This window comes from Peromyscus californicus, unplaced genomic scaffold (assembly GCF_007827085.1).
Source record: "Peromyscus californicus insignis strain IS unplaced genomic scaffold, ASM782708v3 Scaffold_24__1_contigs__length_46423439, whole genome shotgun sequence".
Classification (NCBI taxonomy): Eukaryota; Metazoa; Chordata; class Mammalia; order Rodentia; family Cricetidae; genus Peromyscus; species Peromyscus californicus.
In genome coordinates, this window is record NW_026294535.1 from 24,836,210 (window position 1) to 24,853,002 (window position 16,793).

The 16,793-nt window shown below is 38.8% G+C and overlaps 1 protein-coding gene and 1 pseudogene across 2 annotated transcripts in view; one reads left to right on the forward strand and one right to left on the reverse strand.

The window, feature by feature from the left end:
- Positions 1 to 16,793, forward strand: part of Lin7a (lin-7 homolog A, crumbs cell polarity complex component) — a 142,291-nt gene that overhangs the window by 70,865 nt on the left and 54,633 nt on the right. The window lies entirely within an intron of this gene.
- LOC128119754 (dnaJ homolog subfamily A member 1-like) lies at positions 7,638 to 9,506 on the reverse strand (annotated as a pseudogene).

The window sequence follows — 16,793 nt, forward strand, 5'->3', positions numbered from 1 at the left end:
CTACGTCCCCACTTGGTGCCGAGATTAAAAGGGGTGTGCTACCATGACCAGCTCACATACTTTCTTTACATATACAAAAATCATCAGATCTCTCTAACCTGATATTGTTGGGGTCCGCAAGAAGTCCCATAAAAGACCACCAGTCACATATGCAATCAACAAGTGCATTTAATAAAAAATCCCCGCATTCGCTGGGTGGTGGTGGTGCATGTCTTTAATCCCAGCACTCGGGAGGCAGAACCAGGAGGATATCTGTGAGTTCAAGGCCAGCCTGGTCTAGAGAGCGAGATCCAGGACAGACACCAAAACTTACACAGAGAAATCCTGTCTTGAAAAAACAAACAAAAAAATTTCAGCATGCAGGGGTCAACCATCTGACACAGTGGCAAATGTGGCTCTGAGAGAAACTCACAGGCTCCTTTTAAGCAGCATTAGGGGAATTCCAAGCTGTGGTTAAGTGTACTTTGAAGTGAGTGGGTATAGACTCTTACTGGTACAGGAATCACTTTATGATTGGCTCATGACATCTGGTCAGCAATTGTGGTTGTGGTGTCAGGGGTCTGTCTGCTGTGTCAGGGGTTTGTTTGACTGAAAATAGCAAGAACAGTTCCTGCTTATGGCCAGGTAGGACCCTGATTGGCTACCAGACTGCATGTATGGTCTGATTGAAGCCAGACATGAGTCAACATAGGATGGTGGGATAATATGGGGCAGAAGTCTTAGCAAATTGGCCCCTGGGAAAAAGGAAAAAAAATGGCCCTGTTAGGGTCAGTCCTGTTATAAGAGTGGATGGCTGCTTCAGTATTTCAGCTGGCATATTATGATACAAAGACAACAGTGCCACATACATCTTTCTACAGAATTCTCAAGCTAACTTCTGAGGGGTATAAATCAATAGGAAAAGTGAGCAAGATTACCATTGATCATTGGTTCCTTGTTTGAGAAGGTAAATTTAAGTATTTTCGACTGAAATTTCTCTAATAGTATTCAGTTCCCATATTCATGAGAAAGGTCTTGCTTCCAGTGCAAGAGAATGCCCGACCAACAACTGTGGCTGACTGAGGGAACAGGAATGCTGGAGATTAAGTGACTAACTTTCTTAAACAAGCTAGAAAACCTTTTCTTCCTGCAGCTGTAATAAAGATTTGTCAATTAGTTAAAATTAAAATTAAAATAGCCAAGAGAAAGGAAGACTGGAAGAAATCCAAATGATGTAGAACATTATGGACAGTTGAAGTTGTCAATAGTAAATATTTAAAATGTTTGAGGATAATCCCATGAGAGGACCACAATTAATTCATTATTGTGGTTGAAAAGTTGTACTTATGAGTGTGATCTAAATCATTGTGCTGACATTTCATACAAAGTACCTTGTCAAGCAAAGGCAATTATTTAAATAATCATTAAGGGGAAGAGACCTATTCACAGTGTTCATTTACCTTAATTAATTTGGGTACATTATGACAGCCAAGAGAGGCATTTTTCAAGATCTTTATGACATTAGAACTTCAAGTAATAAAGCCACTGAATCATACTTGATATTTAAATTTTTAGTCAAGGAAAGATAAACTTGGATAATAAAGAATTGCTTTAATATATTAACTTAATCACTATGGCATAATCATGAAAATGTACACATTATTCAAATTATGGCATTAATACTCCAAGTAATGAGTTCAATGGCAAAAAGGGAACTGTTTACAATCTGATCCCATAACTATGCAAGTGAATTGTCCCCAACTTGAATTGCCATAAAATAAATATTGGCCTCTGTTAAGTTATACCTTTAAAGGCAATTTCAGAACATTTTTCTTACCTTTGCATTTATTAGTTAAATAATCATAGTGAATAGTGAAAACATAATTTCAGTGTCAATTATTGTGCTTGTATTTTGGAAACTATTACCAATTTGTAAAAGAAAATAGAACCCATTTCCCCTTGACTCAGTATTCAGTGATGAAATGTTTACATTGTATTATCAGATTCTAGTGTTTGACCACTCAATATTAACATTAGTTTTAAAAGTTATTTTATAATGTGTATTTCCTTAAACTTGATTCTATAAGCAAAATATTTACAAAAGATGTAAAATTCTATACATCTGGATATTTTGGTTATTTGTTTCCTTTCTATACTGATTAGAAAATTGTTTATTGAATTCCATGTCAATGTTGGAATCAATGTTCATATTGACAACTAGAAAAAAAAAGAAAAATTGAGGTTTCTCATTACAATAACTAATTTAAATATACAAAACTGTTTAATTGGATTTGAAAGCAACTGGATAATAACCAATTTTATTTTGCTTTAGTAATAGAAAAAAATAATCTTTTAGAGATACTATTTCAGACACTGCCTTCCAATAAACATATTTTCATTTAGAAAATAAAGTCACCCAAGGATGTACACTAATTCCAAGGAACAATTCCAGTTCCCTTCTCTTCTCCATTGATCTTCCTTTGCCCTGGCCTATAAGAACAAAGCTAGAAATGACTGGCAGACTTGCTTTACCTTCTCTCCTCTCACTTCCTCTATCCTCCAGAAGGGCTGAAAGAGGGGAGCGGAAGTTACACAAGATGCTCACACAGTCCCTCAGTTCTTACTTTTCTTGACCCAGGCTTCCTTACATTTGCCTATGACAGAGAGTCCTTCAAAATGCAAGTTGCTAGTTTTATAACCTTGGATATTTGACCCTTTCTTTGGAAATGTTCTTTACATTTATGATAGAATTTCAGGTTCTTTATAGTTTGCCCTGGCAGAAAGAGGTGTAGTGACTCTGGTCAGTTTCAGGGACTTCCTGAAACTATTTTGAGTTGTTTAACTTCCCACTTAAGGAGCTTTCCTACAGGGTGGAATGTTTCAGTCTCAGAGGAAACTGAGACTGTCATATCGTGACATGATTTTTAACAATATTGAAAATTAGAACTCTATCTGTTTGGGCTGGAGAGATAGCTCAGCAATTAAGAGCTGCTTTTCCAGAGGACCTGGGTCCAATTCTCAGCACCCACATGGCAGCTGACAACCATATGTAACTCCAGTCCCAAAGGATGAATGGGTACCATTCATGCATATGATGAACAAGCATACATATATGCAAAGTACTCATAAACATAAAATTAAATTGTTGAAAGGGGGTATAGTCTTCAAAAGTATTATGGTTATTCTACAAACTCCTAAAACGTAACTGGAAAAATTCGACATCATGGTTTTCTTTCTAAGTCTTGGAGAATCTTTGCCAAGTGTTTCTCATGGTGCTCAGGTGAGGTACCATGCATTCTACCTGCAGATGAGTCCACCCCAACCAACTAAGCAACCCAACTTAACATCTGGAATTATTTGGAAAAACGGAACATACTGAGGTGTCTTTAGAGCTCCTTCAGAAAAACCCTCTAAGTGAGACTGAAATTATCTTGATCTTGTGAGCAGAAAACATGTGTTAAATTATCAAAGTGGGTTTCCACGGGCCTTAATATGAGCTGGAGAAGATGAGCCATGTGTGTCATGAACTACATTCTTTAAAAAATTAAGTTGACCTGTTCTTAGGTTTAATTGTCTATATGCCTCCTTTTTCTTTTCTATGTCTAAACTAAGACCTGGCCACCTTAACTTTATCTTCCGCTGACTTCACACTCCAGCTCCCTGACACCAATTCTGACCTTGTTTAGAATGGGTTTCTCACCCATCTTCCTTAAGTGTCAAGTGCTGGGCATTTTGAGGTGTAGTATGTCTAATCTTTGACATTGAATACTAACTAGTCTCTGTGCTACGATTTCCCCAAAATGGACGTAAATGTAAGTTTCTATGAAACCTGCTCCACGAAAAATCCTACCGTCCAGTGACCATATCCAAAGGTTATATATTCCCAATTTGTTAATTAAAGGAAGCAATGATCTCTGACGAACAGCTGGGCAGGCAGCATCTCACTGATCTCTCAGGTCAGAGACTGTTACATGAGATAGACACTAGTCACTCTCTGATTAGTAGGTTAATTCCTGAGAACTTCTACTGAGAATATATCAAAAGGCAAGTAACATTATGTGGGTAATGTGGAAACCCCTGCAGTGTCTTTCATCTTTTAGCAGCAGGGAAAATGTCTCTTCATCCTTGCATATGCAAATACTGACATGTCAGAAGACCTTCATAAATGATTACCTTGGTACTAGGTAGGTGGCCTCTGATAATTACTGCTGAACTCTTGTGGGTGGTGACTGAAGCCTTATCAAAGAAAAGAAATGATACCAAAATTGAGTCAAGTTGTTATCTTTTATTTTGATGACACAAGAAGCTAAAAACATCTATTTCTAATCTTCAGTTTGTTTAGCTGTAAGCGAACACTTAAGGGATAGACATTATATGGACTGAAAACTTAAAATATTCTTCAAATGAAATTTGAAACGCTATCCTGTTAAACTGGCAGCATAAAACACATCTCGGAACTCTTTCTCATGTGTTTGTGCATATGAAAGAGATGACTAGCAAATATATCAAAGTGTGAGTGAAAAGGCGTTGATATTTTGTGACACCAAGTCCTTACACAACACTAGGAAGGGAAAAACGGAAGTGAAGTTTATAGTAACACGTTGGCACCCAGGAAAGCATGGTTTTGGGTAAATGGTTAAAGTTTCCAGCTAATACTGCTCTGAGCCTTGGTATCTTCACGAGTTCTCCTTAGTACAGAACACGCGTCTATATAAAAAGAGGAGCAAAAGAAAATTAACAGAATTCTTGTATGAGAGGCAGTCTATCCAAGTATGTCTCAGGCTGTGGATTTGAATGTGAAAACATGAATGGCACTAACAGCCCAGCTTCCGGGTGAGTGGAGCCCTGACTCTTCTCTGCAGCTGGCTGGAATATGATTGCTCTCAGGTGCCTGCACCCAACTCTTAAATCCGGCCTCGGTGTGGTGTGCCTCCGCAAACAAGGAGGGTCACTCTAACTCATGTAATCGGAGGCAGCCATCTTGGTCTCATTCTCCTTGTTAAGCATTAGGCCAGAGGGAAGCATGCAGTCCTTTCTCAAACAGGGTGCTCTGACTGGAAGTTCAAGGGTGGTCATCTGCCGTCTAAAGGCGGGTTTTGAGACTATGGCAGTTTTAGGACAATTACAAAAAAAAAAAAAAAAAAAAAAAGTCTCTAAGCAAAGCTAGCATTCTCAGGCTTCCTTTGGGCAAAACATCTGGGACCTTTCTGGAAAGATGAAAGCCCTAAACTACTAATACAGATTCACTTTATCCCAAACTTTCTTGTCATTATTGTCTTTTCTTAGTGTTTGATCCACTGGTTCTTACCTTCTCATATATGAGAATCACCTAGAAAGCTTTCACATATCCTTTGCCTAGCTCCCACCCTACTTCAGTTTGGTCAGTATTTGGGGCTGGGAGTAAGAGGGCCTCCAGGGTATTTTAAAGGTCTCCAAGTGATTTGATAATGCAGCTACATTGGGGGAACATCTGCCTTGAGCCATCCTGAATTGAAACTTTCATTCTGTTTGAGTTCTTCTGAACCCAAACAGAAATTCAAATGAAAACACATGGAAAGAGAAGACTTTATTTGTGCGAGTAACTAAACTGGATAAAAGAAAGAAACTGTGTTAAGAAGAGCCATATTGAAGAAGCAAAAAGCCACTTCGCAGTTTTTTGAAAGGGACTCTTAGTTATCACTTAGCAGTCAAAGTGAATAATATTCAAATGTAATCAAGAACCTGTTACTCTTGATAGACTAGCCTCACTGATTGCTTCCTTTTATAAAACCTTATGTCTATCAAATAACCTTTAATTTATGTAAAATATTAAAAGTGAGAGACTCCTATCTTTATTAATGTTGGTCCTTGAAGAATCTGTTTATTGAATAGAAACAAATACTGATTTCTATTTCAAAAAGGAGAAAGGGTTATCCTTGCCATTTGTGACAAAGTCCCCCAAGACAGATACACACACATGCACACACACACACACACACACACACACACACACACACACACACAATGTTAAACCCCTCTAACATTGAATCTCCTTACCTAGTCCACAAATTCCTGTTTAAGAAACAAACCATCTCTGAAATGGCCCATAGTGGCTTACATTCCAACGGGAATGATATAGGCAAAACTACTCCCACACTTCAGTGTGAATTCTGGCAGCAATTCTGAGAACTTGCCAACTTAAAGAAGAAACACTTTGAACTCCCTGGAAGGATATGCCACTTTCTCTTATCTCGAGAAAAGAGATGTCTCATCCTTCTCTCCAATAAACACCACACGGTGTCAATTCTTAACTCTTCTTTATATCAGTCCCAGTTGCCTGTTCATCCTCACATTCACAAGACACCAGTGGGTATTAGATCCAAGATCTCCTGAGAGTTTCTGCCTTAATATACACAATGAGTTGATATGTGTGGTGCCCTAATGACCCTATCACATGACTTTCAGTGATGAGATGCAAACAGATATCTGCTCACCCGAGACAGGGCACCAGCTGAAGAAGTGACTGTACCCATCTGGTTTGGTGGCCTTTGGAGTTACATACAGGATCGTGGCTGAGAAAGCTTGCTTATAGGGTCTCAAATGACTCAAAGGCAGTTGCATCAGTGATAAGTCCACCCCTGCATGGACAATAAGTCATGAAAGCTACATGCCTAGAGCTCGCTGCCCAACTTACAGGCAGCTCCAACAGATGCTCTTCTCTTCCTCAATAATCTAATACTTATGTAATATCCAAGAGAGACTTTATCAGTCTCATAACTTTCTAAGATTTCTGAACCTTGGGACTTTCTTAAGCTTTCTGGATTTTCTTCCAGGAGAGAATGTTTCACTTTGTAGGAAGCAGCCACACAACGCACATCCTAGCTGTATTTGTGATCACATAATCTAATTAGCCATCTTACTCAAATTTGACAACTGCCAGAGCAAAACCTCTCGTTTTAAGGATGTTTTGATGGTTTTCTTAAGTTATTGATGCCAACTCTTTTCTCCATCGCTCAATCATGGGACCCAGTCCTTCCCTTCCTTTTCTAGCAACAATAACATAGAAATGAAATCTACAGGATACAAGTAAGCACACATCCCAGTCTTATGACCCAGCAGGACAGACCACTCAGTTTAAAAATACAGATGTTAGGTTTCATGTCTCTCAGCTACATTAACACAGAATTTCTTTAATTTTATAGTAGGCAATTTGCCCCCATAGATAATAAAAGCGATTAAATAATTATATGTATCTGAATACAAAGTTGTAAAATGTGCATTCAGATGGGCAGTGAGAACATGGAGAAGGAACTGTAGACTATGAAACAGGTGTATATCCAAGGATGTTTTCCCTTAACATTGAGTTATGCTAACAATTATCTTGGATAAAAAAAAAAAAAGAATGGGCAGTGTGACAGGAACCATCAGTGCCTGAAAGAGACTGAGTGTCCATCCCAAATTTGTAATCCTCATCTGATGGGAAGAGGTGACTAATGAAACACATCAACCCAATTAAAACTTCCTGAGCTTATCTGCCCTCTACCTTTTCTAAACTAAACTCCAGTTTTTAAAATATGATTTAATCTGAAAGATATGAAAATACAAAGGCAGATTCTTGTCATCCCCAAAGGCAGATTAATAATGCATTCAGATTCAAATCATTATTCACATTGATAAAACTGACCTACTTTTCATCTTTCAGGAGAAAATGCCCTATGAAATATTTTCATATCAAAATGTTGCTTTTTCGTGCCTTTCTTCTCTCATACTATAATTAAAGCTGGCATATCACTTCAAAATGTTAAATGAAATTTGGTTCATTTTCAGGCCTGGGCTTTTTTAATGAGTTAGCATCTCTACTGACTAAGACAAGCACGTTCACTGCTTTGCATGCCAGGGAATCTTTCTGACAGTTGTGGTCATGATGCAGATGTTTTGCTTCGTGGGGATTTTCCAACAATGTCCCTAATGAAAATGCATGCCTACTTCCTGGCAAATAAAGGAAAAAAAATTTTCCAAACAAAAATTTCAAATGCCTTCACCCTATCATTGCAAACATAAACACCATTGTTTTCTCCACATCTTTTTTGCTGAGTTCTGTTGCATCAATAAGTGATCTACTTCTGTTCTCTTACTCCTTTTCCCTTTTTAGTTTTGATATGGGATCAACTTTAACAAAGGCTCATGCAGGTCCAGAATGGAGTGGAGTTACAACTGTGTTCAAATCTTACAAGTTGTCCCCTAAAAGCAATTTACCACATTATCTCAATCCTTATGTCTTGGTTAATTGTTCCATTTTTCAACACAGAAGTAAACAGAGGTGCAGTACGCTTGGAGTTATGGGTAGGGATGATTTTTGACATTAAGTAGAGTAGATAGAAACAGTGAAAGGAGCTCTGAGTAAATAATGTATTAACAAGTAGTTTTAAAAAGCAAAAGAAAAAAAGCGCAAAATTCAACTGAGGGTTTTTTTTTTCAGAGTTTTTATATTTGTGTTTATTCTTCATTTAACTTTTAAAACACTGCTATAGTTGAATATTAAAACAAAAACAATAGCCAAGTAGTAAGCATATTATGATTACAGTCCTTCCCACATTCACTACTGCATATAGAATGACAGAGTAATAATAATGGCCCATTAAGAGGTCTGACACTGAATGCCACCTCTGGGGTGATGTTCATTGTCCTCATATGCTTCTCTGTTATAATGCCGCCATCTTTCCTTGTTCGGATCAAAGTCCACCAATTCTACCTGATCCATTTCATGAGTCTCTTCTACTTCTTTCCTTTCAGGCAAAGAGAGTTTATCAGGAGAGAGAAAGCCATTTTCAGGAAAATTCACCTTAAACTCAATGATCAGACGTTCTTTTTCATATGGCATACCTTCGTTTAGCACACATTTTATATCTCCATGCTTGACAATCTGACTTGGGTGAGAGGTGATGACTATGGTTCAGTTGTCAAGAGTGGATATTGGCTTTTGGAAGCCGCACAATGCTTCAACCAGCTGTATGTCCACACACATGAAAAGGTCTTCTCCACATCGTGTAAAAACAGCATGGTCCTTCTGGTCTAACACAATGATAATATCCCCTGGCTCCAGTCTTGGTTCATGGTCTCCTTCACTATGGAATGTTATCTTCTGACCATCTTTCACACCTTTATCAATATGAACTTCTAAAATCTTCTTCTCTCGAACTATCTTTCTTCCATTGCAGCTTTTACGTCTGTCTTACGACTGGCGTGTTCTCCATGACCCTGGCACTCCATGCACACTGACTGAATTTGCTGAATCAGGTCCTGGTCCGATCCGATGAATCCTTACTTGTATGCCAGTCCCTGACAGTTGGGGCAGCACTTCACATTTGTCACAAATCACATTCTTCTGAAGAGCCAGTTTTCTTGTTGCACCATTATAGAAGTCTTCTAAGGTCACTGAGAGCTGACACACAACATTTTTGCCTCTCCTTTCTCTTTGTATCCTTCTTCCTCCTCCAAAGAACTTATCAAAGATATCCATCCATGAGTGAGCCAAAACCACCACCTGCTTTGCCCTTTTTAATCTCCTGTTCACTGCCCTTATCATAGAATTATCTTTTTTTTTTGGTTTTTCGAGACAGGGTCTCTCTGTGTAGCTTTGCGCCTTTCCTGGGACTCACTTGGTAGCCCAGGCTGGCCTCGAACTCATGGAGATCCGCCTGTCTCTGCCTCCCGAGTGCTGGGATTAAAGGCGTGCGCCACCACCGCCCGGCTCATTTGGATTCTTATCAGGGTGGTACTTCAAGGCCAATTTTCTGTATGCCTTTTTCAATTCTTCCTGGGTGGCATTGTTTTTGACCCCCAAAACATCATAGTAAGTGGTTTCTTTCACCATTTTTCACAGTCGGTGAGCGGGCTAGCCCTGGAGAGCGGAAGGAGGAGTGTAGCATCCAGCTGAGGCTTTTGTAAAATGAAAATTCCAGATACATTTTAAGGCATACAATTTCATAGCAAATCCTCAATCCTCTGGCTCTTAAAGTCTTTCTACACCCTCCTAAATGCTACATAAGCCTTAGGTACAGGAGTTGTATTGTAGATGTATCCATTGGAACTGGACTCCATAACTCTGTATTTTGATTGGTTGTGGTTTCAACTATTGCAAGAGACATTTCCCAGATGAGGGGTGGTGAGGGCTACAATTATTTGTGGATATAAGGACCATATTTAGAATGTAGTTAGTAATTATACTGGTTTAGTCTTCTCTCCCCTCCCCACAGAAGTCCTGCCTACCCTCTCCTGCCTAGCTGTTGACTGTTCAGCTCTTTATTAAAGCAATCAGAAGGTGCCTAGGCATGTAAGGTAAAACAGCAACACATTTTCACATTTCCAAATATCCTGCAACGAAGTTGAGCTTCACCCACCCACTGTAGCGTTGGCAAAAGTTTCCTTGGTCATAGTGAACACAGTTATAACCTCAACCATTGGATAACTTCCCTGGCAAAGGACTAAAAGCAGAGAGGGCTCAGTCCGTAAAATGTTTGTCTTCCAAGATTTTAGTTTGATTCCCTGGATACCACAGAATAAAACTATGTGTGATGGCACACACTTACAATCCCAGAACTTGGGATATAAAGATAGATGGAGACTGGTGGATCTCTGGAACTGGCTGAGAAGCCAGCCTAGCACAGTGGAAAAGTTCCAGACCAAGGGGAGGCCCTGTCTCAAAAAGCAAGATAATAATCTGGGGACTAATGCCATAGATTGTCCTCTGGTCTTCACACACACACACACACACACACACACACACGGGAGTCTGCGGGAGTCCAGCTCTGATCTGCTCCGACCACTGAGGTCTGAAGTTTCTGCTGCACTCCAAGCCTCTGCCTGCCATTTGCACATAGCCTCAAGCCATGTCTTCAGGCTGGCTGACTGCATTCTCCTCACTGAGGCTCAGCCATGGCAGAAAGCATGCAGGACCTCGCTGTTTGTGCTGGCTCTTAGTGTCCACTGCCTGTGAACTTGATGATAATCCACAGGTCTCAGCTGCTGATCCCTGGCTGCCGCTGCTTGCAGTAGGGGATTCTGAAGCTGGTAATCTCTAAAGCGGCTATTTGTACTGGGACTGCCAGGTTCGCAGTGTCTGCTCAGTCCTAGATCTGCTTTCTGCATCTCAGGTCCTGTCTGTGCTCGGGAGAAAAACTACTCTACACTAAGTTAAACCTTCACCAAAACTTTTTTACAACTTCAGAGAGATACTTGCTGCAGCCTAATTTTAACTCCTCTGCTTTATATTTACACTTTTATTCCTGAAGATTAGAATATCACCACCTCCTTCAATTAATTACCAGACATGCTCCCTGCTCTGAAGTGTTCCTTCTGAGCCCCACATTGGGTGCCATCTGTGGAGTCTGGCTCCCACCTTTCGAAGCGTTCTTAGGTAGAGTAGAGAGGAATTAAGAAATGATAGAAACAGAGACCTAGCTGACAAGAAGAAAGACAGAAACACAGGATAGCTTCAGGAGGGCCTGGGTCAATACCCAACACTCGTCTTTTATTGAAAAGGGATTTTTTATAACATGTCAAGGGGAGGAGCAAAGGACCTCCCCCTTGCAAGATCAAAGCACACAGTACAGCCAAGTGTAGACCCTTCCAAACCCCTGATAGGTAAACACACCCATGGCCATCTTCTTATGTAGCCCTGCTGAGCTCAGATTCTCTGACCCTGAGTAAGTTCTCACTAGGAAGCCTCTGTGGGCTCCCACACAAGTGTACTTTTCCAGACGTGAAAAAATACAAGCAAGTATGCACATGTACAGAAAGAAAAGAGAAAAAAATGAATGGATGAAGAAAGGAAGGGGGAAAAAGGGAAGAAGGAAGAAAGGGAAGGAGGGAGGAAAGAAAGATCCAAATCTTTCATTTCTCTATGTTGAGATCTATTTTGAAAGCTGCTATTACCATCCAATTAGTCTTTAGTAAGCCTAATATAACCAGTGATACAGTTTGAGCATATGAATTTTGGAAGGGGGCACAAACATTCAGCATTCACGATCAGAGCATTCAGTAAATAAACAGTGGCTTTTCATCTTTCACTTACCTGTCCATATACATATGATGGTACATTTATAAATTAAGTATGGTACCATCTTTAAAATAACATGAAGAGTATTAAATTCATGGGAAACCTTTTCTATATTTAAAATATAAGACTATACACATCATCTAGATAAAATCAGAAGCAACTCTTGCATATGTACCCCATAGACCTATCACATAACTATCTGCTCTGGGCACATTTGAGTTGGATATGCTTTCTGACCAAGAGAACTACTTTATCTAGGCTTGATATCCTGCTCTTCCAGAGATAACTTATCACCTAACAAATGGACAGATCATGCCAGATTGTAAGTGGAGATCCTCTGGGTACCACCCTCTGTAACTGAGAACAAAGGGTCCCCCAAAATGTTAAGCTGTCCAGTTAAAGCAAGAAAATAGCACACAGCAGGACAGTGAGATCCAAGGATGTATCTACTTTTCACTGGAGATCAACCAGAGCTAAGCCTTCCAGAAGGAAACTTACCTTAGACCAGACACAGCGGCCCAGCTGGCAGTTCTGGTAGGAGTCCAGGCAAAAGGCATCTATGCCACCTGTCTAGGTTTCCTGAGTGACCTCATCATCATCAAATATGGGCACAACTTCTGTCACCCTTTTGAGAGATATTTATAGATATATAAAACAGTTTTTCTTGCTTGTTTGCCATCATGGGTCTCAGGAAGGGCACTTTAAGAACATCCAGCTGGACGGGAGGACAGAAATGACCAAAGTTCCTCCACTTTATCAAGAGCAGGAATATGGAATATGATTATGCAAGAGCACAATCAGATCTTCAACTGTTCTACGAGTGGACCACAGCTACTCTAAATCATTCTCTGGACCACACAGAGCACAGTACAAGGAACACAAACCTTAGACATCAGAAGTAGTGTGGAAAACCAGACACAGTAATTAGTCTTAGACCTTGAGTTCTGGAACATGTTTTCAGGCATGGGAAGACTCAGTTCTTTCAAGGTTGGCTGATGAAGAGTAGGAAATTCAACAGCAGCTCAGGACATACCTAACAGCCTTTTCTATCTGAATGGCCACACTCAGAGGTCTGTTGAAGGTGGCAGAGGAGAGTTTACACTTCTTATGGGATTGCAATCTCTGATGGGTGTCAGGAAGACCCAGGATAGGATGAATCTTGGTGACATTAGCTTTGTAGTCATCCCAGTTAGGGAAGAAAGGGTGTTAGCTTCCTCCACAACATCCACTCTGCAGAAACCATTCCCAAACTTCAAGATGTGGCTCTGGACCTCCAAACAGCACATCCTAATCTACCTCTTTCAAAGGATAAAAATCTGCATGCCATTTGTGAAGAATAAGCCAATTAGTCCATCCAAATTTAAAGATATTTATAGCTTATTCAGCTGTTCTGGTTTCTGAAGGAATCAGTCCCTGCCAACATTGCTGGGAATGGACCATTCACAAACCCAAATGTACCCTAAGGATTTGCAAAAACTCTCTTTCAGGACTGGAAAGTAAATCCCATCAGGACAAAACAGCCACCAGACAATCAGCTGCAGAATGGTCATTGCGTTGTTTAAGATCCCGTCCCAGCAATTATTTTGCTAAAGAAAAAGCCCAGAGATTAGTATGAACCCCGGAGTGTGAATTGGAGAGATTTTGTTTTACAATTTGAATAACATTACTTACATTCATTCTTCCAATGATAAATTTTCTGAAATAGCCTTACTTCTAATAGTCAATAGTATTCTAAAGCTCTGACAACCTGAAAATTAATAAATTATTAATGGTGAACTGTGATATTGCTTGAATTTCCTCTTATAATTTAAGGACAGTCAGTGAATCTAGCACTAAATTCTGATAAATGATCTTTTGCAAATTGGGCATAAATAAATTATATAGTGTTTGTTCTTTCTCTATCCAATTTCTTTCTTTCAGAATAAAGATCATACATACTGTCACATGAATCAATGATTCATCCCTTTTATATTGTTGAGTAGTAATTCATTCTAGAATTAAACTTCCCTTTATTGATTCACCCATTGATGGACATCTGGATCATTCCATCAGGAATGGACTTGCTTTTAGGGTCATCTGTAGACAGACTAGACTAGATTTTTTTTTAATGCTGCTGCAGTTTGTAAAACTTTACAGAATGGACAATATATTGATATCTATTAATGTTGGGAATGCATATACTTTTGGGTCTTCAATATGTATTAATACTCTTTCAACTTAAGGCTTAATGTCATAATTTCTAAGATCATTCTAAAAGATAAAAAATGGTTATAAAAGAATATAACAGCAAGTGATACTTTAAATTGTTAACTGAAATGGATAAGGAGTAAATACCAAAAACTGTTGCCAGTTGTTCTTTTGGGGTGAGTTACAAATTATTTCAATTTCTTGCTTGTATGGTTCTATATTTTGCAGTTTCTGTGGTGTGGGTAAACTATTTTTACTTTAAAAGTCATTTCTTAAAAGTTTGCTTCTTTGTGCTTGATATATTGTGTACCCCAGTAAACTTATCTGGGGGTCAGAGAACAGAACAGCCACTATATTAAACATAGAGGTTAGGCAGGGGTAGCTCACGCTTTTAATCCTAGCATTCCAGGACAGAGATCCCGGATCTCTGTGAGTTCAAAGCCACACTGGAAACAGCCAGGCATGGTGACACACACTTTTAATCCCAGGAAGTGATGGCAGGAAGCAGAAAGGTATATAAGGCATGAAAACCAGGAACTAGAGGCTCTTAAACTTTTAGGCTTTTTAGCAGCAGTTCAGCTGAGATCCATTCTGATAAGGACTTAGAGGCTTTCAGTATGAGGAAACAAGATCAGCTGAGAAGTTGGCAAGGTGAGATTGGATGTGGCTTGTTCTGTCTCTCTGATCTTTCAGAATTTACCCCAATAGCTGGCACTGAGTTTTTTTTTTTTTTAATTAATAAGACCATTTAAGAATTGTGTTACACTTCTATCTTCTTCTCCTGAGATATAATTGAACTGAAAAATGAACATATGTAAGTTACCCCAATTTAAAAAATAATTTGCTTGTTTCAATGGTTTCAATATAGGATGAAGGCTAGGCTTATTTAAAAGAAAGTAGGTGTTGAATTTGACTCAATTTCTTGTGTGTTTCTCTGAGAGGACCACATAGACACAGAGGTTTGTAAGACAATTAAATAGAAGATTCACAAATTATATTCTATAACCTACAGTTTTCCTCTGAGTACCACGCCTACATATTTAGCTGTCTGCTAAACTATCTCTTAAAGATCAGAAATCAGATGACATTGTCCAAGTTAACTTCATTATTTCACATCATTCACCATGACCCTACTGAGCCTCTCTTCACCTTCTCTTCTCTAGAGCCAAACATAACCAAATTCCATTTCCCCCTTAACTGCATGACTAACAGCCCCCTGATAAGACTATAATCTCCCTTTCAACCTTAATGCATTTGTGATGGAGTATTAGCTATGAAATATACATATATCAAATAGTATATATGGCATAACATGAACTAGAAATTTATTTATCACCTATCTAACATTCCAATTTAATTGAGTATCCAGAATTTTTATTGCCACATCCAACAGCCTTACTGGCTATAATTTTAATTCCAATCAACTGAATCATCAGGCTAGTTCAAAGTAACTGGAGTTGTTTTCTTTGGCTTTCATGTGATTAGCCGATATGGCTTCTATAACAATGACATCAGACACCTAAAGGTTCCAAAACTAAAGGTTCCAAAAAAGGTTGACTCATTTTCCTGACAAAGTCGTATTTTAAGTGGAACAGATTTTACAAATCTTACAAACTTTTTCTGGCAAATTTCAAAACTTCGGAACCAACATCTTTGTGCCTTGGGGGTCTTGGTGAGATTTCTAGTCATCTAATCCAACTGAATTTTTAAATGAAAATCAACCAACCAACAAACAATCTTAAAATAAAGCGTCTTTTAATCTTGCTCAAAATAAGCAAGTGGAGATAATCCACTCACTTTAAATACTGCAACACTAATTGGAAATGACATGTTCCCAAAATTTTGCTCAGGCGTTTCCTGTCACAGGACAGTCTGGCTGTGTGACAAGAACAGGACAGGAATATCTGCCTCAAGGGAATATTCTGTTTGAACTGCAAGGAAAGATATCTCTCCCTGGTGGCTTGGCCACCTGCCATATGGACCCTGCAGAAATTTGCTGTTATTTGTGCTTTCTATTTCTTCCTTGAAGTTATTAACTTATCCATACGCATTAGTGTGTGCTACCTTATGAAAGTGGTATGTTCTAACTACCCACTGGAATTATAAACCAATTATAAAAATAAGCAGTGAAATAAAGGTTAATGGCACAGTTTCTTAAAATTAGAGTCATTCTTCAGTTTTATAGTTCTACAACTAATTATTTTGCTTTTATATAACAGAATAATTAGTTGTGAAGCCATAAAACTGAACAAGTATTTTCTGTTCCCTTTGGAAAATTAAGTATATTGCCTAGTCATTTTAATTCACTTAAAACAAGTGTTAAAAATAACTTCCAGAATTTTCCAAATTAGTAGAGATTTTAAGGAATGTGTTATGTAACATACCTGCAGTTCTCATCCATACTTCTGAATTTTCACACTAAAAACAAAGGGAAAGCCATTTACTGTCAGGCTAGAGGGAACATTTAATCTTTTTCTCAAATACCATCCCAAAGAATCCTTGTATCTCTTCCATATCATTTAGGTGGTAGAACACTAGAGAAGTTTCTCAATGTGCTTTTCTCAATAATCTTTATCTGTAAATAGTAATT